The sequence below is a fragment of the Tamandua tetradactyla genome, chromosome 5 (assembly GCF_023851605.1).
Source record: "Tamandua tetradactyla isolate mTamTet1 chromosome 5, mTamTet1.pri, whole genome shotgun sequence".
Lineage (NCBI taxonomy): Eukaryota > Metazoa > Chordata > Mammalia > Pilosa > Myrmecophagidae > Tamandua > Tamandua tetradactyla.
In genome coordinates this window covers 73,781,422-73,796,669 of record NC_135331.1, presented here as the reverse complement: position 1 = coordinate 73,796,669, position 15,248 = coordinate 73,781,422, and positions in this window count along the sequence as shown.

Sequence of the window (15,248 nt, the reverse complement as noted above, 5' to 3'; positions counted from 1 at the left end):
TGGAATGCCGCATTGGAGCCGCTCTCTTTATTTGACTGATAGCTACACCCAAACAGTTGCACATGCCTGAAATAACACACGGACTGGTCTGCTTCAAATTCATGGCTGGGAACCTCAAGTCTGCTGCTAATGCTGCACAATAATCATACCACATTTCTTGGTTCATTTACTCTCGCACAATGCTGGAAGAATATTTCAGTTAGCCCTCTCCTTGGTCCTCTAAATCCCTCTACTCCATCCTTATTTTTGATTTACAATCTTGCTTCCAACTTTATTGGAAATTATCAATATCATCCAGGTATCTATCAGCTTATGGATCTATCCACTCACTTTCTTGGCTGTTACTAGATTTGAGCTGATTATGGTCTGATTTAATGTGAAACATCTTATTTACACTCAAGTTCATTTCTTCTCAGCTAGGATATCATTATACCAAGCCCATTTCATTCCTATATCATCAAATTCAATCTCTCTCTCTCTCTCTGTCTTTTTTTCTCTCTCTCCCTGGATGATTCTTGGGAAAAATTATCCCACTGATTTGCCTATATTTAAACAAGCCATTTTGACACAGCCACACCTTCAACCATTGCTTCATTTCTCTGTTACACTTAATGATTAAGTCCCTTGAAAGCATTATCAGTATTTTTCTTTCCAGGTCCTCCCAGCCCCTTCTCTGTTAAGTCCATTCCAGTATTGATTTTGCCCCTTTCATTAGCCCAATCTTGATCTTGTCAAGTCAGCAGGGTCCTCTATATTGCTAAATCCAGTCTTCAAATATTTGCTAGCATAATACTTGACCTGTCAACAAATCTTTTGTAGATACGCAGTATTGAACAAAAGGAGTGATAAAAGTATATTCCACAATAATTATTAAGACAATCGTTTGAAGTAATTTATTTGTTGATTTTTTTTTTTTTTTGCATGGGCAAGCACCGAGAATCGAACCCCCATCTCCAGCACTGCAGGCAAGAACTCTGCCTGCTGAGCAACCATGGCCTGCCCTTTACCGATTTTTTTTTAGACAAAAAGTACATAATATATGTGAATGATAAAATGCAAAAGACTAAAATTAATTACTTTTTACCCTCAAAGATTTTGTGTAATAGTTTTCCTCCAAAAGTAAATACTGTTTACTTTCAAATATTGAAAATTACATTTTAAGCGAACAATCACAAAATAAGCCCCAGTCTTAGTTTTCTGATTTCTAAGAGAAATCCCACACAGTGGTTGGCTTAACAATAGAAATTTATTGGTTCAAGTGTCAGTCTTGGATGTTTGCTGCCACTGGGGGTGGGTAGGGCTTTGGCTGACCAGCGATCTTGGGTCCTTACCCTCTCCAGCACATGGCAGTGTCTTCTCCTTTCTTTTCTGGGTGCTGCTGACTTCTGGGTTCTCACTCTTCTCGGTGACTTTGTCTTCACGAAGCCTCCAGTAATAGGATTAATGCTCAACCTCATTCAAGTGGGCCACACATTAACTAAAATAACACCTTTAAAATTCCTATTTAGGATAAGTTCACACTCACAGGAATGGATTAAGACCACATATTTGGTTGGTAGGTTCATTGGTCTGTCTGCATTTCTGGGGACCTAACCAATGTGTCAGCATCCCATGGCTGCCATCACAAGTCATCACAAACCTGATGGCTTAAAATAACAGAAGGTTGTCCTCTTTCAGCTCTGGAAGTCAGAAGTCCTAAATTAAGGTGTTGGCAAGGCCACGTGCCCTACAAAGGCTTGCACAGCTTCTGGTGGCTGTTGGTATTCCTTGGCTTGTTTAGATGAGTCACTCTAATATTTGTCTTCATCTTCACATAGGCTTCTCCTTTGTGTGCCTGTGCCTTCACTTCTGTCTCCCAGAAAGTCATTTCCATTGGATTTGTGGCCCCCTGGGTATTCCAAGACGATCACATTTCAAGATCCTTAATTTTCAAGATCCTTAATTTAGAAAAAGGGTCTTTTTAAAAATAAGACCTTTCTCAAAATAAGGTCGTATTCTCAGGTTCTGGTGTTAAGGACATATGCATCTCTATTGGGACACCATCGTCCAACACACTACACAGGAATGATAAAATTGGAAATTAATTTTTTTCAAAAATTATTCATGACTCTACCTCTGCTCATACCTTATTTTACATATATGTCAAGACCATCAAAATCTTTCAGTCTGATATTTCTTACTTTCAAGATTACTTTAGCACAGATGACTATCCAAAGTCATGTAGTTTCCCTCTTAGGAAAAAAGAGAAAGCTTTTAAGCCTTGAAGTAAAGATTTACATTTTTTCAATAGGGCGGAAATGCACTTCAATATTGCTTATAATAGCTTCAATTATTTTCTTAAAGTTTTTAAAGATTTCTCAACATGCAGCAAATGTACTTAGGCTAAAGGATGTCTAAATGTGTAAAAGCCAGTTGAAGACTGTAGGCAAACCTCAATTTAGTCTGTGAAGATGAGCATTTGGCAAAAAAAAAAAAAAAAGTTGTGACAATGGACTTACTGAGGAAGATAAAAGAGTAGTGGCTGAGTAGCACAGATTTAATGAACTGACCCAGAGTTTGAACAGATAATTAGAGTCATAATTAGAGAACAGTAATTCATACCTGAAATTATATGTGAATACCCTGCAGTAAAACGCTAGAGTTATTGGTTAGATCAATGCAATACTTTAAATGCAAGCTAATGTTCACAGTTCTTGTGAGCAAGACAAGGACTAAAACATCTAATTTTCCCTTAGAGGCAGCACTGACTGAGAAACACCCTATGTAAGAGCACATTTTTATAATCAAAGAATCTTACCTTCTAGATATCAGCAATTGAGCTATCAGAGGAAATAGGCCTATTTCCTCCACCTCCCAAATACAATACTACATTTTAAAAAGTATCTTAAATGCCCAATGAAGCAGCTTAAAAGTTAGTCTCAAAACCCAGAGAAGGATCCCCATAAAACATGCAGGTAGCTTGGAGCAGCAAAAAATAACTACTACCATTTTCTTATCTGAAATGAAAATATTGGGAAAAATAACTTTTACTTTTAATTTTTCCTTCACAACTAGGTAATTTTAGGTTTCTTCTGTCCTGTCTTCTCCCGTCTAATCCATTCAGCCAAATATATGACTCCTTCATTAAGCAAGCATTCACCGAAGGCCTACTGTGTGCCTACTATATGCCAGGTAGAAAGATAAACAAGATACAATGCATCAACTCTCACAAAGATCTTTAACTCTGAATAACTAGTGTTCACTGGGAACTCACACTGTTACCTGTTTTATGATAACTCATTTAATGTTCATGAAAACCCCATAAGACAAATAAGTATTAGTATCATCTTCATTTTACTGATGAGAAAACCAAGGTTTAGGGATGTTGAATGACATATCCAAGGTCACAAAATTATAAAACACAGAGTTGTTTTTGAATCTAGACTGCCTAATTCCAGCATTAAACCTCTTGATGAGTGCTGTGACACACTTACAGTACTCTTTTACACTAGCTTTTCTATATTACCCATCTACATATCTACCCCGAGTTATTCAGCATCTACACACAACCTTACACTCTTACTTGAACAGATGATCATATCCAACAATGAGCTTGCCCTCTCTCACAGTATTTTCTATTTGCTTCAACTATCCCATTCTTTTTCCTCTCCTCAGGAAAATCATCCATCTCTTTTAGCAAATACAATAGTTGCTACAAGGCAGCTGAGTAGGATTTGCTCAGGGAGAGAAGAAGAGGAGAGAAGGGAAGACTGATATTTCAGATGGAAGAGAGCTGAACTGTAAAGGTAGAGATGAGAAGTGTGACTCAAAGGTTGAGGTAAGATCTAAACAAAGGGGATGATTTGGGATTTTATTTTTAGTGATAATTCGGGGTAGTCCTTTGGGCCTCAAGCAATCCTGGTTTATAAAGGTGAAAGAAATAAAGTTGGCATTGATTTATTTAAAACAGTGATTATATTCTGTCTGTACCAGATTCTTCAGACTCTTCAGACTCTTCAGACCTCAGGGTGAATACCAGATGAAACACGAAATTCTCCTATGCAGGTATCATTCGTTATAGAACAACAGTCACCAGAGCTGCATATTTGATAGGACCCAACACAACCTCTGAAGGCAGCCATGAGATGTGTGAGCTTCTGGAGATTTCAGTTCTCTGAATAACTCTGTGTGAGGCAGTGACCATGTTGATTGCTTGTGTTATGCAGCTAAAAACCACCAGAAGTTTCTTCCAACAAAGAGAATCAGGAAGAGGAAAGGGCCTCCACTTTGTCTTAGCAGAGCATCTTTTGGCATGCAAAGACAATAACCAACTGTATGCTTTATATGCTAGTGATTAAGGACCAGGCGTTTCTTGTGCAGACCTCTGTTTTGAATTTAGACTTTAATAATGATGTGAAAAATAGGTTAAGGATACAAAATTTAGAGTCAGATACTTAGATTCCCCAGTAATCTCCACAGATCACTAGCTCAGTGATCTTGGGTATATTGCTTCATCTTGGGAAGCCTCAAAATGAGCATAACAGTATCTTTTTCTGGAATATGTGAAATAATGTATGTAACACACAGCAGGTAAGACTCAATCAATGGTGGCTCTTTTAAGAAAAAGGCTAAATCCTTTATAAAAGTTCTAAATAAGAGAAAGAAAAAGCAGGAAGAAAATACTTCACTTAGAAATCCAAACCTTTCTCAGAAACTTTTCCCTGAACACCAGACCTATTTTCCTGGGAGTCTGGGTAATCCTGAGAGACCAGCAGTGGAGAGGACCTTCTGAAACACCACATCAGGGTGGGCCCAGGCCTACATCACACAGCAGTCCACTGGGGGCTCCGCAGGCTGTCATGTACCCCAGGGATAGTCATGAGGCCTCCAGAACTTGGGATGTCCACAAGCAAAGCTAGACACACACACACACACACACACACACGGTAGTCCATGGGGAGGAAAGTAAAACTTTGCTTTCTGACAAGGAAATAGAAATGATGTTAAATCTTTGCTATTTCCACTTAAATTAAAATACAGTCCCCACCACCCCCAGTTCTCCAAGCTATAAAACCTTCAACCCTCTGCCAGGAATGCTTATAAATTGTGACTCATCTTGCAGTACACATTAACAATCTTCAAGGCTAAATTGGTCCTTTCAACATGATAAATAAGTTTCCAGCCTGTGAAAGAGTACCCGCTTTCCTTTTCACTTACAAGTGAGATGGAGGAGTTTCTCGTTGAGTTTTTTTTTACCTAAACTATCGGAAAATTCACAGCAAAGATTACCAATAACTGCTGCTTAGTACTGTATGATAAACCAAAGTCTTGACACTTTAATCTTCATTTCCTGTGTCAATGAAAACAGTAATTATTTCAAGTCTTATTTCAACTTCATCCAAAGAAGCCAAAGGCTTTTGGCAGACTTCAATTCATTATTCATATTGCATCTGACAAATGATCATCTTTAAACCGAGAAACAGAGCTAATGGGAACTGAAAATTTCTTTCTACTGATTCAAGCAGGAAACCAGAATTGCCTCTGGAGAGCATAGAAACTTACTGTCAATAGCCCCAGCTTAATATTAGAACCCTCCTACAAATAAAATTATAAAGTATTTTCTGTATTTTTCTTTAAAAAGTGATTCTAGTCTCCTTGAGCATAACTTCGAGGACCATTTTCCTAAAAATTTAGTAAGTAGTCAACCAAGAAATTACAGACTGAGCTGCAAGGCAACAAAAACATTTATTTGGGGTCGTAGAATTACAATTCAGGGAGCACAGATTCAAACAGCAACTCAATCTTGGTCCCATTTAGGGGTTTTCAAGCAAGGGTTTTAAAGAAAAAGAAGACAATTACATAAATTATTTGTAAAGAATTACGATTGGTGGATATCTGGGGCTTTTCAAATGTCCTTCAAGTCAGACATTCTACTGATTTCTTTATCTTGAGTTGGTTCATAGTGTCCAGATATCCTTAAAAATGTTATCGCTTTTGGTTTGCATACCTTGGCAGTTTGTGATATCTGACTGAGATAACCGTAAGAATAATTTCCTAAATTACTTCCCGGCTACAATTAAAATCCCTTAGACTAGTAACTCCATTTTGTTTTTTCTCTTTTCTCTGTACAAAGGAAAGAGAGTTAAAGTCCAGCTGCATACTAAAGATTTCAAGGAACACTCTTGTTTCATTGTTTGTTTAAATCAAGAATTAGAATAAGAAAGAAATAAAATGATGATCAAGAGATTCAGTGAAAGTAAATTCATTTGAAAGTTATATACTTTCAAAACTGAAACCAGTTGAGACAGAAAATCAATTTGGCTGTCTAACAGAGTCGTTAAACCTGTGGGGAAAAAGAATATGCGGTTTATGAAAACAAAAATAAAAAGAGAAGTAATTTGTAAGGAAAATCATGATGAGGTAGGAAATATACTTCACAACTAACAGTGCCAATAAAAATGTCACTCTAAAGTATATTGTCTTAGGCAGAAAAAGAGGAAAACAGACTGACAAGAAAAATGGGACACTAAACAGGGTCCCACTAAGGAAGAAAATTAATGATAAAGGAATAAAACATCATGGAAAAAAGAAATTACTGAAGGTAATAAAAACAGCCATAAATAAATATATTGGGATTTTGAGAAAACTTCATTTTAAACCCGCACATCACATATAGCTAAAAGGGGATATAGTAAGGGACAAAACAATTCTTCTAGGTAAAAAATAAAACTGGTTCTATTTAAAATGAAGAGATGGAGGAAAGACCACTGACAATCCATTAAATCTCACTTAAAATGAGAAGACAATTTGATGTTACTTGTTGAATCTGACATATCAGAGTCAGATACCATGCAATATTCTAAATAGCATTCTGTCTATTAACAGATACACTTTTTCTTCAACACCCGAGTTTAACATTAATTAATACAAAGAAATCCCCACTGCAGACATTACTGTATAAATACCAGTGATTGTTTATTGTGTACACACTGCTTACTTTAAGTCCTTCATCCACAACCAAATGTTTATCTTCATCCATAAGTGGGATGATATGAAGCAGAATGGTTTTTTTTTTTTAAAAAAAACATGCTATGCCAGTTTGAGTCTGTTATATACCCCAAAATAAGCCAAGTCCTTTAATCCTCATTCAATATTGCTGGGTTGGATCTTTTTGATTGCTTCTATGCAGATGTGACCCACTCAATTGCATGTGGTAACTTTTGATTAGATGGTGTCCATGGAGATATGTCTCCACCCGTTCAAGGTAGGGTTGCTTACTTGAGCCTTTTAAGAGGGAACCATTTTAGAAAGAGCCAACAGACCCAATAAAGCCCACATAGCCAGAGAGCTTTGGAGATGCATAAAGAAAACACCCCTAGGGAAGTCATTGAAGAAGCTGAGAGAGAAAGCTAACAGATGTGCCTTTCCAGCTGAGAGAGAAACCCTGAACATCTTCAGCCTTCTTGAGCCAGGGTATCTTTCCCTTGATGCCTTAGTTTGGACATTATCATGGTCTTAGAACTGTAAACTTACAACTTAGTAAATTTCCTTTTAAAAAGCCATTCCATTTCTGGTATATTGCATTCTTACAGCTTTTACAAACTAAAATATATACTATGAGTCCACTGCTTGTACGGGTTAGAACTCAAAGCTACACCTGTGAGACTATGAATTGCTCAGCCTTTAAACTCTTCTGCTGGAAATAGTTTGCATGTAAAATTGAGAAAGTGTTTAATTCCTGGACAGCACCTAATTACTTTTGTGCCATTCTATTTATTATGCATTTGAACCATTTATGTTTATGATCTTAGTACCATTTTGGGAGAAAAAAACTAAAAAAATAATTAAAACAGCTCAAAAATAGACAGTAGCAAGATAAATTACAGAAACATGAGAAGACACACCAAATAAACCATAGGTTCCATGAAGACATTTTTTGCTCCTTTGTCTACTTCTGTAATAAAATAGTATAAAATACAGACCATATCATCCATAAAACAAATTGAATAAACCAATCTAGTCATTTATTTTTAATTTCCAAAGCTCACCATATACAGAGCTCACAAAATTGATCTTTGGATTACAAAAATAAGTAATAAGTTTTAGGTAGAGACAAGATGTCAGTCTAGTGAAGAAATGAAAAAAAATAAACATGCATGATCCATTAGTGATGATAGACACCATTTATTTACATTTAATTTCTGCAAGTCATATTCCTAAGAGCTTTATAAAGATTAGCCTCATTTAATCTGCATTTCAATCTTGTGTAAAATTAGATCAAATGTTATTAAATTGCTGATATTTAACCACTTTTTTAAAAAATAAAATTTTTATTTTACATTTACAGAAAAATTGTGAAGATAGGACAGAGAATTCCTATATACCCCACATCCTGTTTTCCCTATTACTAATGTCATATAGTAGTATGGTAAATTTGTCACAATTAATGAAACAATATTATTAATATATTATTATTAACCAAAGTCCATACTTTATTCAGATTTCCTTAGATTTTACCTACTGTTCTTTTTCTCTTCCAAAATCCCATTACATTTAGTTATCATGTCTCCGTAGTAGCTTTGGCAGTTTATCAGACTTTCTTTGTTTCTGATGACGTTGACAATTCTGAAGAGTTCTGTTTAAGTATTTTGTAGTATGTTTCAATATCAGAATTTGTCTGGTGTTTTCTCATGATTTGACTGGGGTTATGTTTTATTGAGAAAAAGATCACAGAGGTAAATGCCATTTTCATCACATGCTACCCAGAGTCCATACTATCAAAATGACTTACCGTGGTTGGGGTTAACCTTGATCAGCTGGCTGTGGGGTTTTGTCAGTGTCATGGTTAGGGACAGGTGTCAACTTGGCCAAGTTGTGGTACCTGTTCATCTGATTGGGCAAGCGCCGGCCTGTCTGTTGCAATGAGGACATTTCATAGGATTAGGTCATGATCACGTCAGCTACATCCACAGCTGATTCCATTTGTAATCAGCCAAAGGGGAGTGTCTTCTGTAATTAGTGATGCTAAATGCAATCATGGGGAGCCTTTTAAGGAGGACTCAGAGGAGACAGGTTGCATTCCTGCTTTGGCTGGTGAGCCTCTCCTGTGGAGTTCGTCCAGGCCATCCATTGGAGTCATCGGCTTCGCAGCCTGCCCTGTGGATTTTGGACTCTGCATTCCTACGGTCACGTGAGACACTTTCATAAATTTTATATTTGCAAGTGTTCCCTGTTGATTCTGTTTCTCTAGAGAACCCTAACTAATACAATCAGGTTTCTCCCACTGTAAAGTTATTCTTTTTCCCCTTCTTCATAATGTACTCTTTGGAGAGATGTCACTATGCACAGTCCACAGTTAATGAGTTAGGAGTTATGCTCTATTTCCATGAGGGAAAAGCACTACATAAGTCATTGGGTTTGTCTATTCTCCACTTCATTTATTTATGCTGACATGAACTTGGGAATGTTTGCTTTACACTTTGAGTTATAAGTCAGTGCTTCTTTGTTTTGTCTCAGATTGACCCAGCTTTGGCTTTTGGAGCTCTCTTAGTCTGCCCTTTGTTCTTGTGACATAACCCCAATGTTGTGCTTTGCTATTTTTTTTTTTTTTTTTTTTTTTTTTGCAATTCTTTACCTTCTGGCGCTACAAAATTCTCCAGGCTCATTTTACATATTACCTGACCCAGCCTTAGAATAAATTATTTGCCAAGGAACTCTGGTTCCTTTTGTGAAGAATGGCCCTAAAAATCAAGAGCTGGTCAAAGATTTATTCCTTGCTGCTGTAGTGTCATTACTTCAAGACCCTCTCAGATAACAGACCAAGGACCATGTGTGTGTATACAAAACACCATATACCTATGCATATATCTATATGTAAACATATGTATGTATATTAAGCTAGCATGAGGCTACGCTAGGTTGTCAACATTACTCATAATTCATTATCACATGGATCATTCTTAGCCTTCTCTCCTTGTTTGTTTGTAAACTATCACTCCAACAGGGAAAAATTCAGTTCCCACTATTAGTTATCAATTCTTGTAGTGGTTTGATTCCAATATACAGTTATATCAGTTTCAGATATTTGAACCTTATTTATCATCTATTTCTTCTTGTGAGTTTTAATACTTTGTTTCTATAAAGAAATTGGTCCTGAATTTCATCTAGGTTATCAGATTTGGAGTTGTTCATATTATTTTTCTATTATCTTATCAATGTCTATATGATCAGTGCTGATGGCCCCTCCTTCATTTCTGATATTCCGTATCTTTCTTAGTTAGTCACACTAAAGATTTGTCAAATTTCTTGAGCTTTCCAAGGAACTAGCTTTGGTTTCCTTGACTTTCTCTATTGATTTCTTATTTTCAATTACATTTATTTCTGCCCTAATTTTCATTATTCTTTACTTCTCTTTGTTTTAAGCTTACATTCCTCTTATTTCCTTAGTTTTCTAAAGGGAAATCTTAGATTAATAATTTTTTGATCTTTCTTCTTTTCTAACATTGCATTTAATGTATAAATTTCTCTCTTTGCTTTAGCTACCTCCCACTAATTTTGATAAGTTTAATTTGCATTTTTACTTAGTTCAGTAATTTTTAATTTCTCTTGAGACTTCTTATTTTATTCATGTGATATTTAAAGATGTGTCATTTAATTTCTAGATATTTGGAGATTTTACAATTTGATGGTTTGGAGCTATATGTATCCCAGAGAAAACTATGCAACTCCATCAGGAACCTCTCAGAGATTCCAGAAGGTGACTCACCAGAGAAGAGGACTCCATATGAGGGTTTAACTGGACATGGAGCCAGTCACCAATTTCTGTGGAAGTCAGTATTGGAAATGCAGTTATCCAAGAAAGTGCTAAGGAAAGTCCTATTCTCTGATGGTTTGGGACCCAGTAAACTATATGCAAAGCCAACAAGTTTTTCTGCAGGATTCATATAAGCGAAACAACTTCCAGTTGAGACTGAAAGGGACAGAAAAAGGATAAACTGAAGGAACAATGGTTTGAAGTGCAGAATTTTCATAGAATCCAAGGTCTGGCACAAAGAAATCTCCTTGGGCCAAGAGATCAGACCTACCCATGTGTGCTGAAAGGGTGGGTCTGCCCCTACACTTGGTGGGGGGGGGCAGGCCTACTGCCCCACACTGTTCAAGGAGAATTCTGAACAATCTCCAATGCTTGGCAATGGTGGGGATTAAGTCCCAGGGTTTGCAAACAGCTTAGCCACCACTCTACTGATCAGAGAGAGGCAGGCCTAAGCCCTAGAATTTGCAGAGAAACAGGCTGCCATTCCACTCCTTGGAGAAAGTGGGGTATATCTCACAGGATTCATGGAGAGAGTGGCCTCCATCCCAATGCTTGGAGAGGGTAGGGTTTTGGGATAGCATGGCCATGGTGTAAGCTCTTGGAAGGGGTAAGGTTTCTACTCCATCTGTCTCAAAGGATAAAACATCAATCTATAGATGACTCTCAGACTTTGAAATCTAGTGGAGTTGGCCCTGTTTGGTTTCAGAATTGTTTTGTACCTGTGTTTTCCTTCTAATTTATCCTTATTGGCAAAAATGTCTAGCCCAATCCTGTTCCTCCCTTATATGTTGGAAGCAGGAAACTCATTCTCTAGTTTCACAGGTTCTTTAGAGAGAGCCTGTATTTTTGAGGACCAGAGGGTGGAGTGTGGTATGATGGTTTGGAGCTGCATGTGTCCTGGGAAAGCATATTCTTTAACTTAATCAATTTCTATGGGTGTGAACTCATTATAAGTAATAGATTTTGGTGAAGTTACTTCAATTAAGGTGTGGCCCAAGATGGGTCTTAATCCTATTATTGGATTCTTTATAAGCACAATGAAAAACAGGGAGAGAAAACCACAAGAAGCAGGAAGCTGAAGGCCATTGGTACCTGGAAGAGAAGAGAGAGGCAACAAATGTGCATTAGCATGTAATAAAGGGGCCTGGGACCCAGTATCCATGGCAACCAGCCCCAGAACACCAGTCTTTAGGAAGAAAGCATTGCCTTGATGATGCCTTTATTTGGAACTTTTTTTGGACTGAAATTATGGCCTAATAATTTATCATTTCTTAAGCTGGCCCATTGCACAGCATTTGCTTGAACAGTAAAAACAAACAACAACAAAGAAAAACAATGAAAACATCCAGCAGTCTTTCTGTTATTGATTGCTATTTTAATTTCTTTATGGAAAAAGAGCTACGTATTTTGTCTATTCCCGTAAGTTTGTTAAGATTTTTTTGTGTGTGTGGCCCAGAATGTGGTCTGTCTTGGTGAATGTCCTATGTAAGGTTGAGAGGAATGTGTATTCTGATGTTGTTTGATGGAATATTCTAAAAATGTCCTAGAAGACACCATCTGGTGATAGTAAACAAAATGTGTACATCTGACCCCTTATTTTATAAATGCATTTCATATGGGAGAATCTGGAATTAATGCAAAAAAAAATGTCAATTATATAAGTTCATAGTGTTGTTCAGGTCATCTATAGCCTTACTGATTTTGTTCCTAATTGATCTACCAGCTACTGTCAGAGGCGTTTTGAAGTAGCCAACTATAATATATCCAACTATATTAAATAGAGCTTGTCTATTTCTTTTTTCAGTCCTATCAGATTCCTCCTCAAGTATTTTTAATACTCGTTTGTTAGGTGCATACATGTTTAAGACTGTTATGTCTACTTGGAGAATTGATCCTCTTACATTATGTAATTTTTCTCTTTATGCCCAATAACTTTTCTTTCTCTACTTTATTTCCTTTAATATAGTTATTTGAATTTTGTTTCAGTTCAGGTCAACATTGTATATATTTTTTTCTATTTCTTTACTTTTAGCCTGTTTGTTTCTTTATATGTAAAGTGGCTTTCTTTTAGACAACATATAGCTGGGTCTTGTTTTTGTACCCCTTCTAAAATCTCTACCTTTTAAATTGTGGCTTTAGACCATTGTCATCAAAAGCAGTATATGGGATCTCTGTATTTTATGTATGTTTTATCTTTAACCTACCACTTCTCTGAAGATTTAAAAACAAGACAAAAATGATTGTTGAAATTTTTGGATTAATATCTACCAAGTTTATAGCTATTTTTATGTGTTGAATTTCTTCGTTGTTTCTATTTTCACATTATATCAAGAACATGATATGCTTTCTTAATTTCAATTGACTATTTTATGAGTCCATTTTATCTCCTTTCTTAGTATATAAATTGTTTTTCTTCACAAAACTTACTAGTTAACCCAAGGTTTACAAATTATATTTTTCATTATGAATTCACCATTAAAAGACACTGTATCACTTTATATGAAATGCAGGTACCATAACACAGAGTATTTCCAATCCCTCCCTCTCAGTCCCTATGACAGCCTATCATTCATTGCACTGATCTTTATGCTATAACCACCTAATACATCATTTCCACTATTACTTTAAATGAACAACTGTATTTTATATAAATTAAGTTTAAAGAAAACTAAAGATTTTATTTTACCTTCATTTATTCCTTCTCTGAGTTCTTTTATTCTTATGTAGCTGCAAGTTTTTCATATGTATCATTTTCTTTATGTTTAAAAAATTCTTTAAATATTTCCTTAGACCATGCTTACTGGCGATGAAGGTCTCTTTTTTTTTTATTGTTTGTTTTATTGTCTGAGAGAGTCTTTATCACCTTCATTTTCATAGGATAATGTTGCTGGATATAGAATTCTAAGTTGGTAGACTTTTTCTTACACTTTAAATATCCTCCTCTATTCTCTTCTTACTTGCGTGATTTCTGAAGAGAAGTCTGCTTTAAGTTTTGTAATTGTTCCCATATAGGTAAGGTGTTTTTTCCCTCTGACTTCTATCAAGATTTTCTCTTTGTCTTTGTTTTTCTACAGTTTGTTGTGATAGGTCTTTGTGAGTTGTTTTGTTTTGCTTGGTATCCTTTTTTGCCATGCATTGAACTGGGTATTCTCTGAGTTTCCTGGATCCATTGTTTGTAGTCTATCATTAATTCTGCAATGTTCCTAGCCATTTTTATTTCCAATATTTCTTGTTTTGTTTTCCTTTTCTTTTCCTTCTCGTATTCAAGCTACACAAATACCTTTTGATATTGTCTCATACCTTTTGGATATTTTTTTCTTTTTTAATTCTTTGTTCTTTTTGCATTTTTGTTAGGGAAGTTTCACTTGACATATCTTCATGCTCACTGATTCTTTCCTCAGATAAGCCAAGTCTACTAATGAGCCCAGAACAGGCATTCTTTATTTCTATTACAGTAGAGTTTTCTTTGGGTCCTTTCTTAGATTTTCCATTTCTACTTAAATTACTCATCTGTCCTTGAATATTGTCTATTTTTCCTCTAAAGCTCTTAACATATTAATTACAATTATTTTAAATACCTGGTGTGATAGTTCCAAAATCTCTCTCATATCCGAATCTGGTCTGGTTTGGATGCTTGCTTTGTCTATTCAAACTTTCTTTTCTGGTTTTTCGGCATGCCTTATAATTTTGGGGTGAAAGTCAGACATGATAGATCAGATAAAAGGAACTTAGGTAAATAGGCCTTAGGATGAGATTTTGCTTCTCTTGCTATGGATTGAGCCGTATTTAATGTTTACCATAGCTATATATCGGAGGCTCCAAATTCCTCTAGTGCCCTTGCTTTTTTGTCTTCTCCCTTTCCTTTGGCTTTACTAAGTACTGTTCCCCTTAAAGAATCTGGTCCTTATACCTTGTTCAGCTGCTATCCACTGTTATATTGGAGATTTGCTGGTGAATTAATAACATGTAGGGGAAGAGGAGCAGTCTATCATATTCTGATTAAATATCATTATTTCTGTGAACTTGTGTCTGGGTTCTGTGACCTTTACAGGTCTATCTCCAGTGATGCAGCTATTTCCTTTTTTTAAACCTTAGCCCCACTCCCTTCCCTGACTTTAGTGTTCCCAATTTATTTCCCTGAAAAATTGGTGACTGTTTTCCCCCATTAGGTGAGACAGAAAGACTAGTGGGGGCTGGAGAAATGCCCATCTACCAAAATAGGATAAAGATCTAGAAAATCTTTTCCCTCTCTCTCTCTCTCTCCCTGCCCCCTCCCCTTTCCTGAAAAGTCTCTAGGCCTGTTTCACAATTACTCCTCTTCCCCTCCTTTCCAGAACCATGATGGGTTCCTTCTCCTTCCTTCACTGTGAGAACCCAGTGGGGTTCCTGGAGTTTAAGGAATTCCATGACAGTGTGAGGTACACCTAAGAGTGCTGCTCCCAGAAGCTCATCACTC